Genomic DNA, 10,379 nt, shown 5'->3' with positions numbered 1-10,379 from the left:
TTGCTCACATGCAGCCCCACATGTCAGTGAAAATGCAAGAGGACCCACTGAACCTGCACATCTTTCACCTCGACGTGCTAGTGATGAAAAACAAATCCAAGAAAGATCTTCCGTGTCCGCTTTTGGAGTTACTCAAGAGTAGTAAGATTCTATTTTCTTTTTTTAACCCAAGATGCACATCTCGTGGCTTCAACTACCACTCTATTTTCTTTCATGACACGACCTGGATGCTGGATGTCCCACGTGTCGGCAAAAGGAGGAAGAACCCGACCAAATCTTCGGTTGTGCCCTCGGATTAGACTAGTTGTGCTAACTTAAAAATTTTATTGTGTACTCCCTCTGTTCCAAAATACTTGACTTCCATTTGTCCAAAAATGGATGTACCTATATACTAGAACATGTCTAGATACATATATATTTTGATAAATAGAAGGCATGTATTGTGCAACGGAGGGAGTAGAATGGATGCAAGTTTTTGTATTGGGAAGAAGAGTACATCCATATATTGATAGAGCGCAATTTAGTAGATGTTCTATCACTTTTAGCTAGCACAGAGGTTATAGATGAGATTAGTGCACTTGTTGATACTCCTACTTGGTATGTGTTGCTGCTTAGGCACAGAGAAAAACGGACCGGAGGTAGTACTAGAATAGAGGCTAGACATGAGACTAGATGCGAGGAAGCAACGTCTACTTCTTTACACTCGAAGAAGAAAGAAGCACGCAAGATCGAGCCTCTGCAGATCAACAATGAATGCATCGAGAAGGCAATAATCCAACTTACAGGAGTAGTAAAATGTATTCTTGTGGTTCTTGTTTTCTTTGGTCATGCTTTTCTAGTCAAAATTATCGTTGGAGTTCGTGCAAAACGGAGGTCCGTTTGGGGTCATGCGTTGCAGTTGGCCTTACAAGTGGGACCGCAGTTAAGGAAATCGACTATCGGCAAACCCCCACCTCGCCCATCGCGCGATGGCTGAGTTAGAGAAACAATGAGGTTGAAGAGATTGCTCTAGCACGGACTCCAAGAAATATGGTGTCAGATGGAAGTCGTGCTGGTGGCGTGTGCCGTACTCCTGGACGTGAATGCTTGTTCTGGCCCATGCCACCCTACTACTCCTACTACTTAATATATAGTACTATTAGTATCGAGGATTCGAGGTGCTCGTTACATAGTAGAGTACAATATGGCTACAGTAAAAACACCCGCACAACACGCGAAGCATGTGAAGCTAGTACAAATAGTGTACTACTATTGTTGATTGGCCTCATCCGATAACCTGTTGCAATGCACGTACAATTATGTATTCGGAAAATATATTTTTGCCTCGTCGTACCACTCACTCACAGAAGCGACTCGAAAGCCATTCATAAATTTAGTAAGTTTATCATAGGCATATCATTTTATTACATACAACAGGTCATCAACCCACATCGACAACGAGGATACATTATAAATACTAAAGTTTTCACCACACAACAAATAACAAGCAATGAAATGAACTTCAACTCAACCATTCCTCGGCGTTGGAAATGCTTGCTTTGAACCACAAGTTATTCTCTGGGACGGGCCCTCCATTGTCGATCTGGGGACCAACGCAGGACTGATCATCTAGGCTAAAGCAGCCTACTATATCAGTACTAGGGTAGGGAACCACCCAAATGTCCGAGGTATAGACACAATTGCTTCTCATAAATGGTAGTAACATTGTGTCAACAGCAGTTGGATCGCCTTTCACCATCATTAGATAGTTGTGTCCAAGGAAGAGCGAGTTTTCTCCAAGACTATCAATTCTGTACCAGGGAGAAGGAGTTGGCGCTAGCACACTAGTATCCATCCCGAATACCATGCAACGGGTGTTGGAATAGGTCCGGAGAGTGCGACCATGGGAGACTACACCTGCTTCCTTAGCAGTAACATCAGCAGTGGGCTGTATACACACGAGAAGAGGTGATCCATCGGAATTAGTTGCCAGGCGCCAAATAGTATATGGGCGCTGCTCGTCCTTATGCTCGTTGTCCGTGTCAAAACCGGCGGATCTCGGGTAGGGGGTCCCAAACTGTGCGTCTAGGAGGCTGGTAACAGGAGACAAGGGACACAATGTTTTTACCCAGGTTCGAGCCCTCTCGATGGAGGTAAAACCCTACTCCTGCTTGATTAATATTGATGATATGGGTAGTACAAGAGTAGATCTACCACGAAATCAGAGAGGCTAAAGCCTAGAAGCTAGCCTATGTTATGATTGTTCTTCGTCCTACGGACTAAAACCCTTCGGTTTATATAGACACCGGAGAGGGCTAGGGTTACACAGAGTCGGTTACAATGGGAGGAGATCTTCATATCCGTATCGCCAAGCTTGCCTTCCACGCCAAGGAAAGTCCCATCCGGACACGGGACGAAGTCTTCAATCTTGTATCTTCATAGTCCAGGAGTCCGGCCAAAGGTTATAGTCCGACCATACGGACACCCCCTAATCCAGGACTCCCTCAGTAGCCCGTGAACCAGCTTCAATGACGACGAGTCCGGTGCGCAGATTGTCTTCGGCATTGCAAGGCGGGTTCCTCCTCCGAATACTTCATAGAAGATTTTGAACACAAGGATAGTGTCCGGCTCTGCAAAATAAGATCCACATACCACCGTAGAGAGAATAATATTTGTACAAATCTAATCTACTGACGTATTCCGCAGCGTGACATCACGCCAAGGCCAAGCCTTTATTCGAATCGTTTTACTGTCCCACCTCAGCACGTTTAGTGAGGCGGTTTCCTTGGCACGTCTTGTCAAAGCAGAGATCGTGTCCCCTTATTCCGGGATTCTCATCAATACAGGCGTGGGTAACCCAACCGTGCTATTAATCATGGCTCTTGGGAGATAAGAGAGTTTTACCAGGCTGGTGGGGGCACATAGTTTCGTCCGCCCATATAAGGGGATAAGGATCCACCTTTCTCATCTACGCCTTCTTCCTCCTTCGCTTATCCATTTTCGTGCACTCGAGCTCCAGTGCCCAAGTCCGCACTTCCCACCTCAACCTTCTCCAGCCATGTCCGGAGCGGGAGGCAGGTGGACAGCCTCCTCCGTCATAGAGGGGCACATCAAAAAGTTGAGGAAAGCTGGGTACTTGTCCAACGACATTGCGCACCGGCTTCCAGACGAGGGGCAGCTCATCCCCACCCCTAGGCCCCATGAGAGGGTGGTGTTCCTCCCCCATTTCCTCCATGGACTGGGCTTCCCACTCCACCCATTGGTCCGGGGGCTCATGTTCTACTACGGCCTGGATTTCCACGATCTGGCCCCGTACTTCATCCTCAATATCTCGGAGTTTATCATCGTGTGCGAGGCCTTCCTCCGCATCAAGCCCCACTTCGGCTTATGGCTGAAGATCTTCAATGTGAAGCCGAAGGTAGTGGGTAGCCAGCAAGCGGAGTGCGGAGGCGCCATGGTGAGAAAGATGCACAACGTCACATGGCTCGAGGGCTCCTTTGTGGAAACCATCAAAGGGTGGCAATCGGGGTGGTTCTACATCACCGAGCCGTGTGACCCTGAATGGGCAGCGGCCCCCGAATTCCAATCTGGCATCCCCACCAGGCTCACCTCCTGGAAAGAGACGGGCCTATAGTGGGGTAATTCGGGAGAGCTGACCGGACTTCAAACCTGCGTCCAAAACCTGATGGACAAGAAGGTTAAACTTGTCAATGTAGTCCAGGTCATCCTCTTCCGCCGGATCCTCCCGTGTCAACGACTTGCTTTTAACTTGTGGCAGTTCGACCCGGCCCAGCACCGAACTTTGTCCAGGCTCTTTGACACAACGCACAAGGCTGCCTGGAAGGTGCTATTCAAGGGCGCCGAGGTTCCCCCTACCATTACCGAGGATCACGGATTCTGCGTGAACCGCCAAGCCAGCGCAGTAAGCTTGTTTTACCCTTTACAGGATACTTGTTTTTCATAGTTTGACTCTATGCGGGATCTAAGCTCCCGTTCGTTTCATAGGACTGGCAGAAGAAGTCCGGCCAGATCGAAAGTCCGGCTCCTTTGCCCGAAGGCCTAGCGGGTGCCCGCTTGGCGAAGCTGCTGGTCCCGGCACCCTACATGGTGCCAGAGAAGAAGGCCAAGAAGAAGGCCACGAGAACTCGAAAGAGTGCCCGGCGCCCGGTGGTATCAGATTCACCGTCCGATAACTCCAGAGCGCACTCCTCCCACGAAGACGACGAGGAGGAAGAAGCGGCCTCTCCCCCTCCAGCGGGGGGAGGAAAGAAAAGGAAGGCCACCCCAACCAGGGGGGCCAGAGGGTCCAAGAAGGGAAGGACCCTTCCTCTGGACCACTCCGCCGACGCCGACGACAGCGAAGAGTGGCCATCCAGGGCCAAGCCCCTGGCGAAATCGTAAGTATCCGGATACCACAATAACTCATGTTGTTCCTTTATTGCACAGTATCTTCTAACGTCGAATATAATCATGCAGTCCGCCCAAGGCCCGGCTCGACGCTTCGTCGAGCGGCTCCCTGGATTCGTCGGATGTGAATAATTTTTCACTCCCGACTGCTACCTCCGCTCGCCCTGCGGATGATGCAGAGGTGGAGTCCCAAAAGGGGCCAAGCCAGGAGGAGGTGGTCCTGGAGGAACCACAAGGCGACCTCCCGGACTCGATGCGCAAAGGGGATAAAACCACAAAGGGCTCTAAGTCTGGCCCGGGGCAGGACACCGCACCGGAACCTTCAGTGGTTCTGGAGTCCGGTAGGCGGCCCCCTCGTAAGAAGGGCAAGCCTACGACGCCGGTGACCTCCGTCCAACCTGAGGCACCGGATAATTTGTTGGAGGTGCTTAACGGCGCCTCCATCGACGAGGAGCACCGCACTATTATGAGTGCGGTGATCCAGAAGGTTCAGTCCGCCAAGAGAGGGCTGACAGAAGCCTGTGCTAGCCTTCTAACAGGCTTTGAGGTATGTATTTAAGACATGTAAAAATATTACCGCATAGACAGTAGCCCCTGATGCTCACTTTGGTGTTCGGAAAGAAAAGCCAAACTGAGGATCTAAAAAGATATACGCAGGAGTCTAACATAAGTATGTCAATATGGGAATGCAGGCTGCGCTGCTGACCTCTGCCGCACTGACTGCGGAGGTCGATGCATTGAAGTAGAGCCTCGAGCGGTCCGAGAACGAGCTCGGCCTTGCCAAGAAGCAGCTCGAGGACAAGGAAGGTAAGTAGTACCTTATGTTAGTATATAAAAATATTTGGTTGCAAATAATGATAGGACCAACATGAGTATTACAGTGGCCACAACCGACGTGGCGACCCTAAAGGAAGCGCTATCCAAGGCCGAAGACAATGCGGCCGTGGAGCCCACCGAGCAAGAAAAGCAGGAGGCGCGGGTGGCGGAGGTGCAACAAGAGCTCCACGCTCTTGTCAAAAAACATGAGAGTTTGGAGCTTGACTCAAAGACTCTAGAGTCCTAGCTTGCATCGGCCCTTGAGAGCGCCAAATCTGCCAAGGCCGAAGCCCAAAAAGCCCTCCAAGAAATTGAGGTGATGAACAAGATAGCGGTGGGTAAGGCATTCTTTATGCAAAGCAAGCACGTGAAAGTGAATTACTTGTTACTTACCCGAGTCCGGAGCTCTCCAGGAGCATTCGCAGATCTGCCCCGTAGTGTGTCTGACGCTGCCGCATTCTACCGAGCCGAGGAAGGGAGCTCGACGGAGAAGGTGTTCTGGTCCCAGTATGTTGAGGCCGGACACCCGGTGCCCTTGAGTGACCAGCTGAAGCAGTTGGTCGATCTCCATAAGGTAGCCGAACAGGCCATGAAGGGCCTTATAGGCCAGCTATGGCCTGGGGAGGTCATGCCTGGGAGCTACTTTGGGCTGGTGAGGCGGCTGGTGGATGCATGTCCATGGCTTGAAATCATCAAGCGCTCCGTATGCATCGAAGGCGCCCGTAGGGCCCTTGCCCGTGTTAAAGTACACTGGGGCAAGATGGATGCTGAGAAGCTGGTGACAGATGGGCCACCGGAGGGGAAGGGGCATCGCAATCCCGAGTTGTATTATGAGGGCGTCCTGAAGGGTGCCTGCCTTGTGGCGAATGAGTGTTCCAAGGATGCAATTTTTGACTAAACTCGCTCGTGTTATCATGTGCGCTGAAAACTTGTTCATATGCGCTAAGCAACGCTTTTTTCATTTAAAATATTACGTTCTGTGCGGCTGTTTATTAAATATGAGATATGGCGAGTCGTCGACTTCTACCCTCATGCCACGAGTGATGGGGTGTTCGGGATAAACCTAAGCGCTCTTTTTCCCATTCTTGGGTCCTTCAAGGGAGGCGCTCAGCACAAGGAACAAGGCAATCGGACTATAATGCTTTATCACTCTCACTTAGCCATAGAATTCTATAATTTTAAATTTCGGCGAAGCCCCTAGTATTCGGAAGACCGAGTTCGGGGCGCTATCCACGCCTAGGCTAGACAAAGCCAGCTCCTCGCTCTAAACGGTATAAGTCTTTAGGGACCCGAAAACCTCTTGAACAGCGACCGGCTCTCGCCCTATCATGACGGTCAGTTTTAGCTTTCTCTACTGTGGTGCTTAACCCAGCTCAACTGGGGCACAATCGCAGTAGTTCTCCCAGCGCTACCTTAGCCGTTATAACGGAACGTAAGGTACCAAAACATGGGAGCCGAGCAAACCCAACTATTGACCCAAGACATGATTCGGAGCCGATGCATATAATGCTATAAGTTCGGGGTGCCGCACTCGTGAGAGTGTTCGGACTTCTCACACCATATTCTGGGGTACTTAAGCCCCTGGTGTATTGGCCGTACCAAAGTGTACGGTTGCATAATGTCATAACTGAACATATTTACATAAAAAATGAATGCAATAATAGACAAGAGCTATGTATTGATTATTAAAAGGCTGCTGTGAAAGCAGAACGATACAAATAGTGCGATAAGCAAGAGATGGGATTATTTGACATGTCCCCCTCCAGAGGCAAGCTTCGAGACTTTATGTAAGACAGGTATTTAGCTTGTTATAGAGACCACCTGGACACTCGACGTAGCTTGCTGCCTCCCTGGCTGTTGCATCGTCTGTTCGACGATTGTACTGCCGGACAGGCCTTCAGGAGAGTGGAGTCCTGAAAGTAAGAAAAAAAAGAAATCACAAAATCGGGAGCCCCTAGTGATTGAGCCGAATTTTGGGCATGCTATGATTGTGCCCCTCCCCTTATGCCCATGGTATTTCCAGAGCATAATTATGTATGCATGGTACTGGCTTCACAATTTCGTGAGGGCAGGGGTTGGGGCCGCACTACTACGCTTGCTTGAAACGTGTCAGACGGTCTTTTTGTAGGTTACTCCGGGCGCGCTTGACGGTGTCCGTACGTTTAATAGCCGGACTGGAGAACTGCCTTGAGGGGCTACTTTGTACTTCTGTCGCGAGGGCCGCCGTATGCTCCTCCGTTCGGAGAGAGCGTTCGGTGTTTCCATTGACCATAATGACTCCTCGAGGGCCTGGCATCTTGAGCTTGAGGTATGCGTAGTACGGCACCGCATTGAACTTTGCAAATGTGGTTCGTCCGAGCAGGGCGTGGTAGCCACTGCGGAACGGGACTATGTCGAAGATTAACTCCTCGCTTCGGAAATTATCCGGGGATCCGAAGACCACTTTGAGTGTAACTGAGCCTGTACAGTTGGCCTCTACACCTGGTATGATGCCTTTAAAGGTCGTCTTTGTGGGTTTAATCCTTGAGGGACCTATGCCCATTTTTTGCACTGTATCCTGATAAAGCAGATTCAGGCTGTTGCCGCCGTCCATAAGGACTCTAGTGAGGTGAAATCCAACAATGATTGGGTCTAGAAACAATGCGGTGAATTCACGATGGCGGATGCTAGTGGGGTGGTCCCTTCGATCAAAAGTGATCGGGCAGGAGGACCACGGGTTGAACTTTGGGGCGACTGGCTCCAATGCATATACGTCCCTGAGTGCACGCTTCCGCTCTCTTTTGGGGATGTGGGTTGCGTATATCATGTTCACCGTCCGCACTTGTGGGGGAAAGCCCTTCTGTCCCCTATTGTTCGGCGGTCGGGGCTCCTCCTTGTCATCGCTATGCAGCCCCTTGTCTCTGTTATCGGCACCTAACTTGCCTGCCTGCTTGAACACGCAACAATCCCTGTTGGTGTGATTGTCTGGTTGTTCGGGGGTGCCGTGTATCTGGCACGAGCGATCGAGTATTCGGTCCAAACTGGACGAGCCCAGAGTATTTCTTTTGAATGGCTTTTTCCGCTGACCGGATTTAGAGCCTCTCAATCTGGCATTAATTGTTGTATCCTCAGCATTGTCGCCGTTAATGTGGCGCTTGTGCTTGTTGTGACACGACCTGCCATTGTTGTCCTTCGTATCTGAATTACCAGGGCTCTTGGTTATGTTATTTCTACAAGCTAGCCAGCTGTCTTCTCCCGCGGAAAAGCGGGCATGAGTGTTGTGAGGGATGCCATGGATTTCGGCTTTTCCTGTCCTAGGTGCCGGGCAAGCCATTCGTCATGGATGTTATGTTTGAAGGCTGCGAGGGCCTCTGCGTCCGGATAGTCGACTATTTGATTTTTCTTTGTTAGGAACCGTGTCCAGAATTGTCTGGCCGATTCCTCTGGCTGCTGAGTTATGTGGCTTAGGTCATCGGCGTCTGGTGGTCGCACATAGGTGCCCTGTAAATTGTTGAGGAATGCGGCTTCCAGGTCCTCCCAGCAACCAATTGACTCTGCTGGTAAGCTTTTAAGCCAATGCCGAGCTGGTCCTTTAAGCTTGAGTGGGAGGTATTTGATAGCATGTAGATCATCACTGCGGGCCATGTGGATATAAAGGAGATAATCCTCTATCCATACCGCAGCATCTGTTGTGCCATCATATGATTCGATGTTTATGTGTTTAAAACCCTCTGGGATTTGATGATCCATTACTTCGTCTGTGAAGCATAGTGGGTGTGCGGCGCCTCTGTACTGGGCTATATCACAACATAGCCCAAATAAGTTTTGTCTGTTGTGTTCGGCCTGGACGTATTTGCCATATCCGGCATGACGGTTATCGTCACGTGACGTGGGGCGCCCACGCGATCCGTAGATCGATCTTTTTTGCCTTGCCTTCTCCTCCAATATGTCTCGCAGGTTTGGCACATTTCCCCGTGCCTTGGTATTTTTTGAGCGACGCCGGGGTGCAGCTTGAGTGGATGGCTGAGAGGCCTCTCTGTCGTGGCCACGAGGTGGCCAGTCGGACGCGTCGTGCGCTGGTGATGTAGGTTTAGGTGCTTCCTCCTCTAATCGGGGTAGCAGCCTGCGCTTTGGGTAGCTCTTGGAGGGGCGTTCGAGTTCATACTCTTCGGCCGCCAGGACTTCAGTCCAACTGTCGGCTAGCAAGTCTTGGTCAGCTCTAAGCTGCTGCTGTTTTTTCTTGAGGCTGCTCGCCGTGGCCATAAGCCTGCGCTTGAAACGCTCTTGTTCGACGGGATCCTCAGGCACGACAAGTTCGTCGTCGTCGAGGCTTGCCTCGTCTTCAGAGGGAGGCATGTAATTATCATCCTCTACCTCTCTATCTGCCGCTCTCTCATGAGGGTTGGCTTCTCCATCCTCCTGTGCTGAATCCTGCTGGAGGGGGTTGTCTTTGGCACTGTCTGGGGTGTTATTAGCTCCCGTGCCGGAATCGCCGTTTTTGCTTTGGCGGGATATAGAGCGGCGTCGCTGACGCCGGCGCTTAGGCTGCTTCTTGGAGGTGTCATCCTCCGTTGTTCCATCGCCATTCCCTTCTTTTGGGGTGTCCACCATGTATATGTCGTATGACGAGGTGGCCTTCCAGTGCCCTATAGGCGCTGGTTCTTGGTCGTCTCCTGCATCGGCGTCCATACCGTCGATGTCTTCGGAGTCGAAGTCGAGCATGTCGGTTAAATCGTCGATAGTGGCTACGAAGTGGGTGGTGGGTGGGTTTTGAATTTCTTCATCATCCACATCCCAACCTTGCTGACCATAGTCCGGCCAGGGTTCTCCTGATAAAGAGAGAGACTTTAGTGAATTCAGAATGTCGCTGAAGGGCGAGTGCTGAAACATGTCCGCGGCGGCGAACTCCATGATCGGCGCCCAATCGGGTTCGATCGGCAGGTGCGCGGAAGGTTCGGAGTCTGGAAAGGAGTCCGACACCTTGGAGTCGCGAGCTTCACAAAGGACAATGCTGGTGTTCGGCTCGATCGCCGTAGAGATTGCAGCCCCCGAGTCAGTGTCCAGCCACCCGTCCTCGGTTGGCACAGTCGGCTCTGAGCTAAGGGTTCGAGCGGATACTGGGGCGGCATTCTGGGAACTGTTCGGCGGCAGAGCTAGATCATGCCCATCGTGACAGTGTGGTGCGCTCGGCTGTGGCT

The sequence above is a fragment of the Triticum dicoccoides genome, chromosome 7B (assembly GCF_002162155.2).
Source record: "Triticum dicoccoides isolate Atlit2015 ecotype Zavitan chromosome 7B, WEW_v2.0, whole genome shotgun sequence".
Taxonomy (NCBI): domain Eukaryota; kingdom Viridiplantae; phylum Streptophyta; class Magnoliopsida; order Poales; family Poaceae; genus Triticum; species Triticum dicoccoides.
The sequence above is the reverse complement of the archived record's forward strand: the minus strand, read 5'-3'. Positions refer to the sequence as shown.